Genomic DNA, 13,944 nt, shown 5'->3' with positions numbered 1-13,944 from the left:
GAAAAAAGTAAATCTTTGGATAGACTGCTTTTTTCAGTCACAAGAAATATTTGTTTGCATGAAAAACTGTGAATTTTCTATGCTATTTAAGTCTGTTTAAAGGCATATAGTTGAATGACTGATAAATAAACCAAAATAGAAACTAAGCATAGGTGACCAGACAGATTGTTGTATATATGGAAAGAAAGAGAAAACAACTGAGATAAAAATAAGGAATCCTTGTAGAAATATGTATTTTTTATGTTGCTTTATTTAAGGGAAGGTTATAATTGTGAAATATAAACCTGTCAACAAGCATTTTTAATGGTTTATTTTCATGATATTCTATGTGAACATATTGTTCACATATTTGTATATTCACATTGTTGTATAATGTGATTTATACAAAATGTTTTAAATAATTATTTGAAGACAAAAGTGTTTCAGATTAGGAAAGGGAGTCAAGAGTTATTAAGTTCATTAGAGAAATTTGATTCAGATTTCATTACATGAAAGTAAAATACTAAAGCAGTGAAACTTAGCAAAACTAGGCACTGCAAAAACAATATTTAGTTTTTCCTGTCATAGAAACAGCTATGAAAATCACCTGCTGTCGCAGGAATCAATGAGCTAACAGATGAACCTTTTCACAATTCTTTTCAGTTGTGATGTCAATCTTCAAGAGTACACTGATGTTTTCCCAATGAAATTGTCTCACAAACAATACCAAATTTAATTGAGTTATTGGCATGTTTATTAACACAAGCATCAAATGACTTTGTGTACATGAATTATTGGCTGGTCCAAACATTCCCAACATGTCTGTTTCCCCGAGCGAAATTCAAACACGGTTTGTCTTGTGTCTAACCATTACAGTGTTGGATAAAAGTGACAGGAGCCATGCTGCTTACAATAATATGCAGAAGGCAACTGTATGATGGCACTGGTTTAGTTTGCTCCCAACTCCTGGCTACAAAGACCATGGACATGGGTCCTCCAGCAGGACTGCAGCAGGCAGGGCAAGCTTGCTGCACTGCACTGGCTTGCAGATGACCAGAGTTAAGACCTGGAAGACTAACAGTGCCTGCTTTTTGCTGCCAAATAATTTAAAATCTCCAGTGTATATACTGGGAGGAAATATATATTGGGAGGAAAGGAGGGAAGAGCTGATCACCACCTATGACTGTTGGAGAGGCTGAGCTCTCCTCTATACTCCTGTCCAGTCAACACCCCATCTGCTTCCAAACTAATTAACACATATAAAACACTTCGTCGTAACATAACTAATTAATGTTTGTGGGTTAAACTACCTGTAGATGTACAGTGAAATTAAGACTGGGTGAAATAGACTGAGCTGTGTAATGCCTCTAGGAAAAAAAAAAAATCTTTATCAACATTAAGGTGCAAGAAGACTGGGAAAAAATTCCAACAATATCCAGGGCTGAATGAGAGCCATCACCTTATCCTTGTTGCTCAAGTTACATGGGAAAGGTCTTGGGAAATGTTCCTTAGGACAAAAGCTGGACGTAGACTTTGCATTATCTCTGTACTGAGCTCTTACGGAACTATGTAGGTGAGCTGAAGGTACAGAACTATGTAGGTGAGACACTATTTAAAACTGATATAATTTATTGATTTGTGATAAACACCTATCTTGTAATGGCCCTGTGATTATTATTTGATCCCAACTTTCTTGGTGTTTATTAATGCAAAAACAATATCCATAAATACACTCTTGAAAGAAAAAGTTTTTACCTAAAACAGAGCATATTATCACAGAATAATTAAGTTTGATGATGATGATGATGATGATGATGATGATGATGATGATGATGATAATTATTATTATTATTTTGCATCCTGATTAGCCAATACATTAATTTTAGGCATACACTGACCTCAGTTGAGTTACATTCCTAAACTGAGGCCATATAGGGAAGTAGAGGCCCTTTGTCTTCAGAATTCAGGTAGTAGGTAACTGCTAATATTATGGCAGCTTTATGGCAGATATATATGTATGCACAGTTGTACATTTTTACATTCGTAATTCCAATTTGTACACAAAACCATGGTTCATTGTATATAATTTCTCTCTGTAGTTGAATCATAAATATCTCCTCTAGCACAATCCAAACCCATGTATGCCTTCAGGAGAGAAGGGATATTGTTGTTTTATATATATTTATATTAATTTAATTAGTTAGATGTTATTTAAACATTTGAAAATATATATTTTTATAAAAATATTGTTATCTAGTGTGTTTTCCTGATTTTGAAAAATAATGGAAAAATTTGCTCATTCTAAAGACTTAATAATAGCTACTTTTCCACCAGGAAATTAATTCTTTGTTCCTTTGACTTTCCTAAAAGAAATGAAGGCACAAGGCCATAGATAATACGCAAATTTCTAAACAGTTTCAATTTCTAAGCTTTAAACTACCATAAAGCTATTTGATCCATGTGTATTTCAAACACTTATAATTATAGTGATTTATATTTACATCTGGCACTATGACAGAGTTATAACTAGCCTCTTTTAGATTCTATTGCCTAGAGCCCATCACACTGACTCTGCACTGGTAATGTAGAGGACTGGAGAATGCCATTAGTGACCCCTACTCCAGAGACAGACAGCTATAAATTGTATTTAGTGTCAGAGTTTAGAAAATACTTGTGTTATGTACTTAACAGATTTCCCAGGACCATGTGGAAACGAAAGCCATATATCTCTTGAAGAAAAAGATTTTCCATTAGGAAAGGTCTACTCTGTGTATGTAGCTCCTACACAACAGAGTTTGAACAGGACTGAAATATTTTTGCATTATCATAATGCAAAATATATAAAGTAATAACTTTTAATATCCCCACACAGTTTTCTGATGCTACTAGAGTTCTAAACTTATAAAATAAGACTTTTAGTATTATATGTAATAGATGCATTCAAGAATGTTAGGAAACAGACCTTCTCAAATCTTGAAGTGCAAGAAGTGTGTGTTTCCTGAACTGTGTATGGGCTGGGGAAAAGTGGCTGGGGTCAGCCTGTGGCCTTGGCTGACTCCTTGTAAGCCTTGTAAGGTTCTGAGAGCAAACCTTGTAAGGTTCTGAGAGCAAACCTTGCATTGCAAGTGATTTCTCATTCTCCCTCTACTATAGGGAAACAGAAATGGAAAAATTGTTACAGTGACTTTGAGTTCTCATCTAGAGTTGCCTGTAGGGAACAGCTACACTCAAAAATGTACAGTCATCCTCACATAGCTTACAGAAGATGTGATTATCCATGTGCACCTGTAAGAGTTGGGTCACACTAAATTCAGGTGTAATTTTTTAAAAAATTCTTTTCTTTTTCTTTTTTTTAAAAAAAGAAAAATTGGCGTTTGTTCAGAGAAGCAACCGCGAAAAATTGGCACATTTTGTGATAGAACACAGGAACTCTGCTGGAAAAACTCCCCAGGATTTCTGGAATAATCTGAAGTCAGACTGCAGTGATTTTTCTGTTTTCTTGAAGTTTTTTTGAAAGATATTAGGAAGATCCAAGGGACTGACTCTGCCACTAATGAACTCTATTGAAGAAGAGTCTAGGAGAACTGAAAAAGGAAATATCAAAGACTGGTTGATATGAGACAAGTCTTTATATATTTTTTTTTTTAAATTTTATACTTGAAATCTCTATGTGGCAATGGTCAGTTAAAATTCAGACACTGATTGAAGCAAGTATTTATTAGCTTCCATGCTTTTAAATACTTACTGAACAATAACTGATGCTCTATAAATTATCTAAGAAAAAATAGGTCTTCAGCTTATACTAAAGATTCATCCAAATGAAGGGTCCAAAAATTGTGCAAATGAAATGACTGGAGGAAACACTGCTTTTTTCTGTGTACAAAAGCAATATTGCAGGTATTTTAGACTCAAAAGGGTTTTCTCTAAGAAATGCACTTGATTGTTTTCAGCAGCTGTAGTCATAGGAGGGTGGCTGTAAAATTTCATTACAAAAATGCTGAAGATGTTGCACTCCACATTAGCTTTATTATGAAAACCCAGAAATTTTAAAGGGTAAGATGAATGGGCTGTCAGTCTGAAAGCACAGGGAAAGCTGAATTTAAAGTTGGATATAGTTGTGCAAGACAGTATTATGCCAGAAACTGTAATATTAGCACTGAAAGGAGAGCCACAAGCAGCAGAGGGTAAGGTGGTAAACTTCAGCCTTATGATAGGGAACTTATCCCCGCTAAGGGAGTTTGTGAACTAAATTCATAGGAAAAAAAAAACAACTGGAAAGGATTCAATTTGTAATTGGACCAGAGGTAAATGTATCCATTATAGGATTAGAGAGAGGTCGTGCTATGGCGTCGCTGTGCTGGTTCTCTCACTCTGCTCCAGGTCCCTCATATGACAACCTTAGAAGTTGGGAAAAGCTGCAGGACAGGGATGGGCAATTGGCTTTTCTCTCATATAGGATAGCTGTTCTCTTCCTGTGGTTGAGGCTAACTGAAGGGGTAGATAGGATTTGTGTGTGGGTGTAGGTGTGAGGGGGAATAGCAATTTTCCAAATGTGTTTGACTGTGTACACGTGAGAACTGATTCAGGATGGTTTATCTCTCAGTGTGAGCGACCTCCTGAGAGTGATTGGGAATGAAAATATGAAAAGATGCAGATAAAGAGATGCAATGTGCACTTTGATAATTATTACACAGTAGGGTTTTTGTCCCTTTATTTATTTTGTCCTTTTTACTTGTTTAGAAGAAGCAAATATGCAAACACCAGATACTGTTTATGATTATCTTTCCTGATTTACCAGTGTTTGAAGGGTAGGCTCCTCATCCTGCTAAATCTACCCTTGATTTTAGATTGCTTGTGATATCCAGAATGTGATAAGCCTTGTCTTTATTTGTGCTGATACAGTACTTCTAGTCCTTAAAACTTCATTCCTGCCTGGAACTGCTACACAGAAAAATTTCTCTATTCAGTACAGCCTCCCAGATCCTCCTTTCTGGAGTCCTGGAGCAGTACCTGGTTTGAGAAGGACAGACATTCAAATTCTGTGTTCCTATGCACAAGTTAAAAAATAAACTTGTGTTTTTTTACTTCAAAATTTCCATGTCTTTGTTTCAAGACTGAAAGCCTTTAAACACTTCATGGTGTGGAGAGAGAAACTGCATGTAGCTATTGTGTCCTGCTCAAGCTCCTGCTAAGGCTTATGTCTCCCATTAGCTGCACAGAAATAGTGAAGTTTTTTTCTGAAAGTATATATGTTATCAATTCTAAATAGTTTTCCTTGGTTTATTAGAGAGCTTATTGTTTTCTTCTAATAAGTAACATTGAAAAAAACATGAAGAAAAAGCCTCCTGCTTATTTACTTTCTTGAGGCCCTGGCAGAAAAGGCACAGGGTCCTTATTGCTGCTATAATCATAGAATGGCCAAAAGATCACAATAATTTGTCACAAGTAAATGTTTTCAGTGAGACACTAGGCCGAGGTCTGGTATATTTCTAAACTATATGTCAGGCCTTGAAAGTTTTCAATTAATCGACTTCAGGTTTAGTAAAGCGAAAATCTCCCTGGTAAGGGGTTATCACAAATGTACCAAGGCTCTGTAACTCAGAAGAGCAATACTCACACTGAGCACTTACATGTAGACCTCAAAGAGTTCTAATCACTGGATGCTTAACCAATTTTCAGCAGATATCTTAGCTAACAATTATAGCCTCCCTTAAATTCCAAAGTATTTGTGGGCAGACTAACTCTCTCAAACAATTCAGTCACTCAAAATTTTACAGAAATATCTCTTTAAGGAAGACTTTCAAGCTGCTACATATCAGTCCTTAAAAATAACTCACACATCAATTTATGCATTTATTTTAATATATATATAACTAATCTAGTAAGCATTTAGCACTTATTCTATTATTTAAAAATGTCATGCACATACACAATACTATAACATTGTTGGAAAATCTGATTATGATAAACTGTGCTGTTCACTAAAATAATGTCTTGTTAATTGTGTAGAAAAAATTCAATTTTTAATGTAATTATTTGAGATAATGCTATAGGTCTTTGACATTATATATTAAGGTGTCATTGTCACTGGTCCTGTTATCAATGGAAAGCCAGATATGTCTTCACTGACTATGTATACAATATATTTATAACAATTTAAACAAATTAAAATACTAAAACAAATTGCTCTTCATGCAAAAAAAAAAAAAAAAAAAAAAAAAATTCTGCCCTGAGTGAATTAAATATTAGTTCTGGAATTCCAACACCAGGAATATCCTTCTTTTACCAAGAGCCTCAATAAAGGAAACAAGAGAAAGCTGAACTGTTGGCTTCTATTGAAACTGCAAACAGTGCTTGCAGAATATTCCAAAATGAAGCAATTGCATGCTCTAAACTGGGTGCTAACTCATTCAGAATGCACAGTCTACAGGTGTTACCAGGCAGAATGAAGGGTTCTGTAGCTCCACTTGAGATTTGGTCTTCACTAAAGGCTGCTTCTGAAATGCATGTGAAACTGTCCCCTGCCTCCTGAGAGAGGTGTTCAAGGACGAGCTGCAGAAATCACAAGCAACAGGCTATGCAAATCCACAGAGATGCAAAGCCAAAGCACTTATATCTGTACCTCCATTGTACATAGGCAACTATATAAATAAAATACCATTATATATCATACCCCACTTTATTTAGATACATGTTTGCATATGTATATTTTAATGTTTGAATAAATGACAGATATAGACGTGTATATATATATATATAAAACCAGACTGTGTACTAGCTACTTCTCAGACCAAATGTGTTTGAAAGAATGTAATTAGAGAAGACAGTTTTGATGTTTGCTTTTGGATGCTTTAAAAAATACATATGGTACTTACCTCCCTTCTTTCAAATAAAAAAATTTCTGTGATGATCCAGGTGATCAGTTCTACCTCCCTAACAAAGAAACCGAGAAACAAAGTAACTATAGCAACATGCAAATAATCAAAGCTTTTTTTTTAGTAATTCAATCATTTATTTTACAAAACACCCCTGACTTTAACACAAGGGTGAAAATGAAAGTGAAGTTATCACTGACTTTTTGTTTTGTTCAAGTAGTTTCTCAGGGCTACTCTATATATTAATAGTTATTTCACAGAAGTCTGTTTGTCTGTGGTCTTACATGTATACATGACCACATGCATACAAGTGTTAGTAAAACATGAAAATTGGAAGCTTACAATTTAAATATTTAAACACTTTATATAATCTTTCCTTCATAAAAATATAAATAGTAAAATATAATGTGTAGTGAAACTAGTAAATATATATATATGTGATTTTCAAGGCTTATATTTAATGAGAAGAAGATACATTTTTAAAACCACTATATAATTTCTTTTGGTGTGACAGCTGTGTCCTACACACAAAATGACCATGAGGGAATCCATTCTTGCATTGTCATATACAATACATATATTTGACATAACCTAAACACGGTAACATTGAGGATTCAAGAAATCTTATAAAAATTAGTTGGAATTGAATTAAAATTTTAAAAATAATTCCTTGTTTCCTTTGCACTTTTTCTTTCTCTATTTCATACTTACAGTTTGTGGCTTTTTAATTGCCTTCATTATATCTTGAACTTCTAAAAAGCAGATTTTTTTCATGTTTGTCACATATGGAGGACTATGCTATTTTAGACTGCAAGAAGTAAACACACATTTAAATTATGATTATCTTCTAGTTCTGCTTTTTAAACTCTCTATATGTTGATCATATCACTAAAGTTGAGTAAATGCCTTGACTTTGCATTCTTTGTGCAGTTTTGGGTACCACAATATAAGAAAGACATTAAACTGTTAGGGAGTATCCAAAGGAGGGCTGCAAAAATGATGAAGGGTTGTGAGGGGAAGCTGTATGAGGAGAAGCTGAGATCACTTTGTCTGTTTAGCCTGGAGAAGATTGAGGGGAGACCTCACTGCAGTTACAGCTTCCTCATGAGGGGAAGAGAAGAGGCAGGTAGCAATCTCTTTATTCTTGAGACAAGTGACAGGACTCCAGGAAATGGCAGGAGGGTCAGCAGATTCTATGGTTCTATGATAAATGCACAGAACTAAGTGTCAGAAGAGCTGTAGCCTATACTACAGAAGTAGAGTTTCATTCTTCCTTATGAGTCCTTCATACTATATAGGTCCAAATTATTGTTTACTTTCTCTTCTAAGTTACTATGAAAGATTTGAAATCATTTGCCATGGAAGTGGACCTTGGTACTCATGTTTTGCATAGCAAATAATACTGGCATAGACTGAATCATATCCATACCCTTCAGACACACACTTCCTCTCTTGCTCGTATTTGTGAAGCTTTTGGTGGTGCAAATTTACATTGGCACCAGCACCACTGCTCACTCAAGCATTTCATTCAGTTTTAAAGCTACCAGGTCATAAATATCTAAATATAATTTACCCTGTTTCTGCTTTTGCTCTCAGCGACTAATTTTGTTTCATTTTGCACCTGATAGAAAATACAAACCATTGTAGATAAAAGGTTTTTGAATCTTTATGCAAGTTACAAGAATAAAGAAGCCACAGCAGAATGCTGTACAAATGTGCATGAATGCTGCCATTGTAAAACTGTAAGGACATTAAGAGTTCTCTGCTGTTGCTCAACTACTTTCAGCCAGTCTGAAGCAATCTGTCTGTTTGGGCCAGTTCTTGTTCGCAAACATCCCGCACCTCGTGTGCCTTCACTGGTGACCTGTGGAGGCGTATGGTGCCTCAGAACTGGACCTTGAGACCTTCCTTTCCTTAGGAAGGAGGGGACTGCATGTCTTTGTCACACACCACACACAGCAGTATGGGTTCTGAGTTTTGAGCACTCTGAAATGCTAATGTCGCTACACGGAGTTTAAGATTACATATAGGTCAGCGTTATGTGTAAAGGAGAGAATGACATTTCTCCAAGGACAGATAATATTATTTATAACAGATTTCTTGCACTTTTCAGTGATGGTATCAATTGTTTACAGCTGACTGAAACAAGAAGAATTAGTCTGATAAGGGATCGAGGCTTGGGTCCAAGCCCAGATCCTTTTACCAAGGCTGCAGTGGAGTGTGTTGTAAGATTGTACAGTCAGAGAATCACTGAAAAAGTAGCATAAATATTTTTAGGCAAAATCTTAGTTTAATGGAAAAATTTTCATTAACTTTAATGACTTCAAGATCTACCCCCTGCTGTGAAGCTAATTTATCATTTGTGCAGGGCATTTTTAACACAAAAGCCTTTGCTAATGCCAGAAAATATGACATCACCTGGACTTAGTGAGAAGCTTAGTTGTTTTTTTCTCTTCATTTATGAAGAATATGCCTATTAAAACAGCCTCAAATAATGTAATCACATTCTGATACAATGATTAATTTGAACTTTCAAAAAATTTTCTGTTTTGAATGTTGTGGAGGGAACAATAGCTGAAATACTTTTGATAATGAAGTATGTAATAGTGTGAAAATAATTGAAGAGGGAAACTTTACAGAATTTCAGAGAATCACAGATTGTGTTGAGAAGATTGGACCTAAAAGATCTTCTAGTTCCAACATCTCTTCCATGGTCAATGACACCTTTCACTAGATTAGGTTGCTCAAAGCCCCATCCAGACTGATCTGGAACAATTTCAGGGTTGGGGCATCTACAGCTTCTCGGGCGCCTTGTTCCAGGGTAGCAATTTCAATCAGTAGTATCTCTCAGTTGGAAATTACATGTAGAAAACTTCAATGATTTACAAGCCAACATGTAGGTTTCAGTGGCAACCTGAATATAAACCTCTATTCCTTTTTTTTAGCTTTGTTTAGAAAATGAGAGAAAATTAGGGAAAATATGCAGCAAAAGAAAGGATTAATTTCCTATGCACTCTTCAGGTCACTAACAGGATATACTTTTACCAGTGATTTGCTAGTGATACTTTCAGCTAGTCAGGAATTGGCTTCGTGAAAGTATACCCTTGGGCACACTTACTACATTTACTGAAGGAAGGCTTGAGCACGGGACGGGCCCTCTGCCTCCTTGCCCGCGGCCAGCCTGGCCTGTGCCCCGCCTTCTCACTCTCTTGCCGGCGCAGCTGCATTTGCAGGCGGCGGATGTGGTCAGCTGGACTGCAGAAACTGTGGGTTCTATGGAGCATCTCAAAACACCGTCAGCAAACCCTTTGCATTGAAACGCAGGGTCTCGCCACGGCGGCGATGAAGACTTAGCGCTGCCTGCCGTGGCTGTGCCGGGTCCGCCCTCACAGCCGGGCTCGGCCCCTCCTGTCCCCCGGCAGTGCGGGGCGCGGCCGGCAGGGGGCGCCCGCGCTCCGCCCTCAGCGCCGGGCTCGCTGGGGCCGCGGCGGGCCCGGGGGCGCGGGGGGAAAGGCGGCGGGTAACCAGCGTTATCGGGAAATAACCAGCTCTGTCGGCAAATAACCAGCGTTATCGACAAATAACCAGCGTTATCGGGAAATAATGGGCCCTATCGGCACCTCATAGGCCCTAGCAGCTGCTCACACCGTGGGAAGGAATCGCTCTGTCACTGTCCTTCCAACATCGCTAAACAAACCGACGAACACCCCCCGCTTCTTGGATCAGGGTATAACAGGAATTTCAAACATCTATTTCAGGTCTCATAGGGAGTGGCTGAGGGAGCTGGGGGTGTTTAGTCTGGAGAAAAGCAGGTTCAAAGGGGATCTTACTGCTCTCTACAACTACCTGAACGGAGGTTGCAGAGAGGTGGGGCTCAGTTTCTTCTCCTAGGTAACAAGAAACAGGATGAGAGGAAATGGTTTCATATTGCACCAGTGGAGGTTTAGATTGGATTCTAGGTAAACTTTCTGCACTGAAAGTACTGTCGAACATTGGAATAGGCTTCCCCGGGAAGTGGCTGAGCCGCCATCCCTGGCTGTGTACAAAAGACGTGTGGACAGGGCACTCAGGGACCTGCTTTACAGGTGGACTTGGCAGTGCGGGGATAATTTTGGGTTCCTAGAGGTTTTTTCCCAACCTAAACGATTCTATGATTCAAGTACATAGCAAAAACGTACTAGTGGCAGTGCTGTAGAGATCAAACTAGCTTCTGACAATATAGACTTTTTGCTGCAGTGACTGGGACTTCCTTTGGTTTGAAACATATTCCAAAATCCTGCATAGATAAGTGCATGGGTACCGAAATGAATGATTTTTGAAGTAGCCTCTCCTACAAGGATGGGTATTCTAGAGGGGATTTAATTCTGAGGGTTTTTGTTGTTTTTTTTAAGAGTAAAATTATAAATATGCCTGCACTGCATCACTTAAATCTTACATGAACATGAAAAATATTGTATGAGTATCTTGTTCAATTTTGTATCTGCTTAAATGCAGCTTACCTACCTTTATCCTTTTTGAACTACTTAATGACTTTTTTTACTAGTAGTAGAATCTGTGAAAGAGGTCCCATCATGGGTGATCTTCATCCTTTTCTTTGGTTAGCAGCACAGCAAAATCAATTTTATTAAATCAGAGCTGTCCCTAAATATAGAGCAGTATCATGAAGCTGAAGAGATAAACAGTGGACTGTACCTTTCTGTTATTGAATTTCTCTTTTTGTTTGCATTCAAATAATGATTTTGCCATCATAATCAATTAAGCTCAAAACTTCTGTTTATTGCTTAGAAAAGAGATAAGGTAGACTCTTGTATGACAAAACAACATGTTTTTTTTTCCTAGGCTAAACTACCCACAAGCATCATGTTGTCACTTCAGTTTTCTTTTACCCTTTTGAAAAAAAAGGGTGCTAGTGATTTAACAATAGTGAGAACTACTTTGCTGTAAGATTCATCTGCATATAGAGATGCTGATATGCACAGGCAGCATACTTCCACAAACCCTCTTCTGTTATAAACCCCCACCAGCAGAAGTCTCCCACCAATGGGAGATTAGACATGAATCTCACCCCAAGTTCCCAGTAGCTTCCTGACCTCCAATTCCATCTAACACTTCTATTTTTTGCTCATCTGAAGAAATATTTCTGTATATGAAAATACACTAGTTGATTATAACAGAACCTATCTCAAAATCACAGCCTAGTAATATTTCCTTTCTCTTAGCTGTTTCTTTCTCCTTTCTTAAGGCACGCTCCACATCATCTTAAAGCATGTTCCACATCATTGCTTGGACTGGGGAATCATGATACTTGTGTCCTGCCTGTGTGACATATAAGTAGCATTTGCACAGGGCTTTTGACAAATAAGTAGGTTTTAAAGCATAACAAGCAAACAAGAAAATGCCCCAAACCAACAAACAAAAAATTCTTCAACCCAAAGAAAATAAAACCAAAACGCAAAGAGAAGGGCCATGCATGTATTTATGTTGCTTAAATACTTTGTAGAGAAATGTGCTTTCCATCTGGAATCAGAAACTTGTTAGGTACATTACATCTGAACCCAAGCAACCAGCTTCTTTCCCTGAAAAGATGGTCTTTTTCTTTTGAGTTCCCTGACACTTGAAGACATTTATCACCCATGATCTTTAGTAGATCAATTAGATATCTTGGGTGATATTCATACAACACATTAGTCAAATGGACCAAGATCTTGAACTTTTCATGAAATTTTGTCAGTGTGCAGAGGAAGATCCAATTATTTGCAGCAGCCCATGTTGCCAAGGCATTCTGAACTATTTAGTACAGGCAGCTTCAAACTTGCTGCTCAAGTTCAAGTTCAAGTTCAAACTTGCTTGCATCACTATGGTTTGGCTGAAAAGTGACTCAGAGCAGATCGATAGCTGTCTGGATACCATATGGTTGTCTTTCTGAAAATGATGTGGATCACAGTCTGAACTGAGTTTTTTATATCGTGAAGCTGAAATATTCCCATCAGTACTGTTCTGTCTACTGATTTCAAATTTTCTTTCTTTTGTCTAATCTCTGATGCAAAAGTGAAGTCACTTCTCATCTTTGCATGATATTCTTAGCTAAATGTTTTAATCATGTAGTAGTTGAAAAAACACGATAAAAAGTATTAGAGGAAGAGCTTACTTTTTGGTTAAGAGTCTATAAGCAAATATTCCTGTGCTTCTTCAGGTTTTAGATTCATCCTTTCTTCTGAGGTCCTGTGCTTTTTGGAATTATATACTTCGTAGGACCTAATTCTGATAAATGCTATGACAGAAGGATAAACTGAGAAAGGCTGAGGAAAAGAAGTTTAGACTATGAAATTCTTCCAGAAAACAGAGATTGGGATAATGTTAAGTAACAATTTAATGAAAATACTAACTATGATGATGTCTTGTTTCCTTCACATTTTATGGATTGAGAGATTGCCTTGCTTTAGTGTATTTAATATCACTCCTGCTCTGACTTATATTTGCTTATGATCCCTTTCAAGTCTTCAGGACTTTTCTTATGCTCTTGAAAATAGAAAATCCTGCCTGTCACAGGTAGGATAGAAATAGAAAGCACAAAACAACTTTCAAAATATAATTTGTTGATAGCGCCTGCTACAGAAATTTTGGAAGAGTGATGTGGGTTTTCTTTCTCTCATGAACAGCACAGGGAAGAAAAAGTGGTACCTCCTAATGCTTATACCTCCCTCACACATTGACAGGCCCCAGCAGAGCATAACTGGTATGTGTAATTTATTTCAAAAAAGCAAGAACAGTATGATGGCAACAATAACAGTATGATGGTGACAATTACAACTTCCCCAGCATTCCTCAGTTCCTTTCTGAGTGCCTCTACTGTACTAGACAAAGCCTGACAGCCTCCCTGCCTCCAGAGGGGTGCACAGAGAGTGCCTTCAGATGTGCAGCTTTGCTTTGCATGTCCAACTGCCTTAAAGTATATTTTAGGAATGGTGAGTTTATACTTGCATATTGCCTATGGCAGCATTCGGAGCGCTGGTTCCATATTTATCAAAAAAGTTATTTAAAAATACCAAGTGAGCAATAGAGAACTTGCAGAAGCAGATAAATTAAGGAT

Source organism: Poecile atricapillus, chromosome 2 (genome assembly GCF_030490865.1).
Source record: "Poecile atricapillus isolate bPoeAtr1 chromosome 2, bPoeAtr1.hap1, whole genome shotgun sequence".
Classification (NCBI taxonomy): domain Eukaryota; kingdom Metazoa; phylum Chordata; class Aves; order Passeriformes; family Paridae; genus Poecile; species Poecile atricapillus.
Note: the sequence above shows the minus strand (reverse complement) of the source record.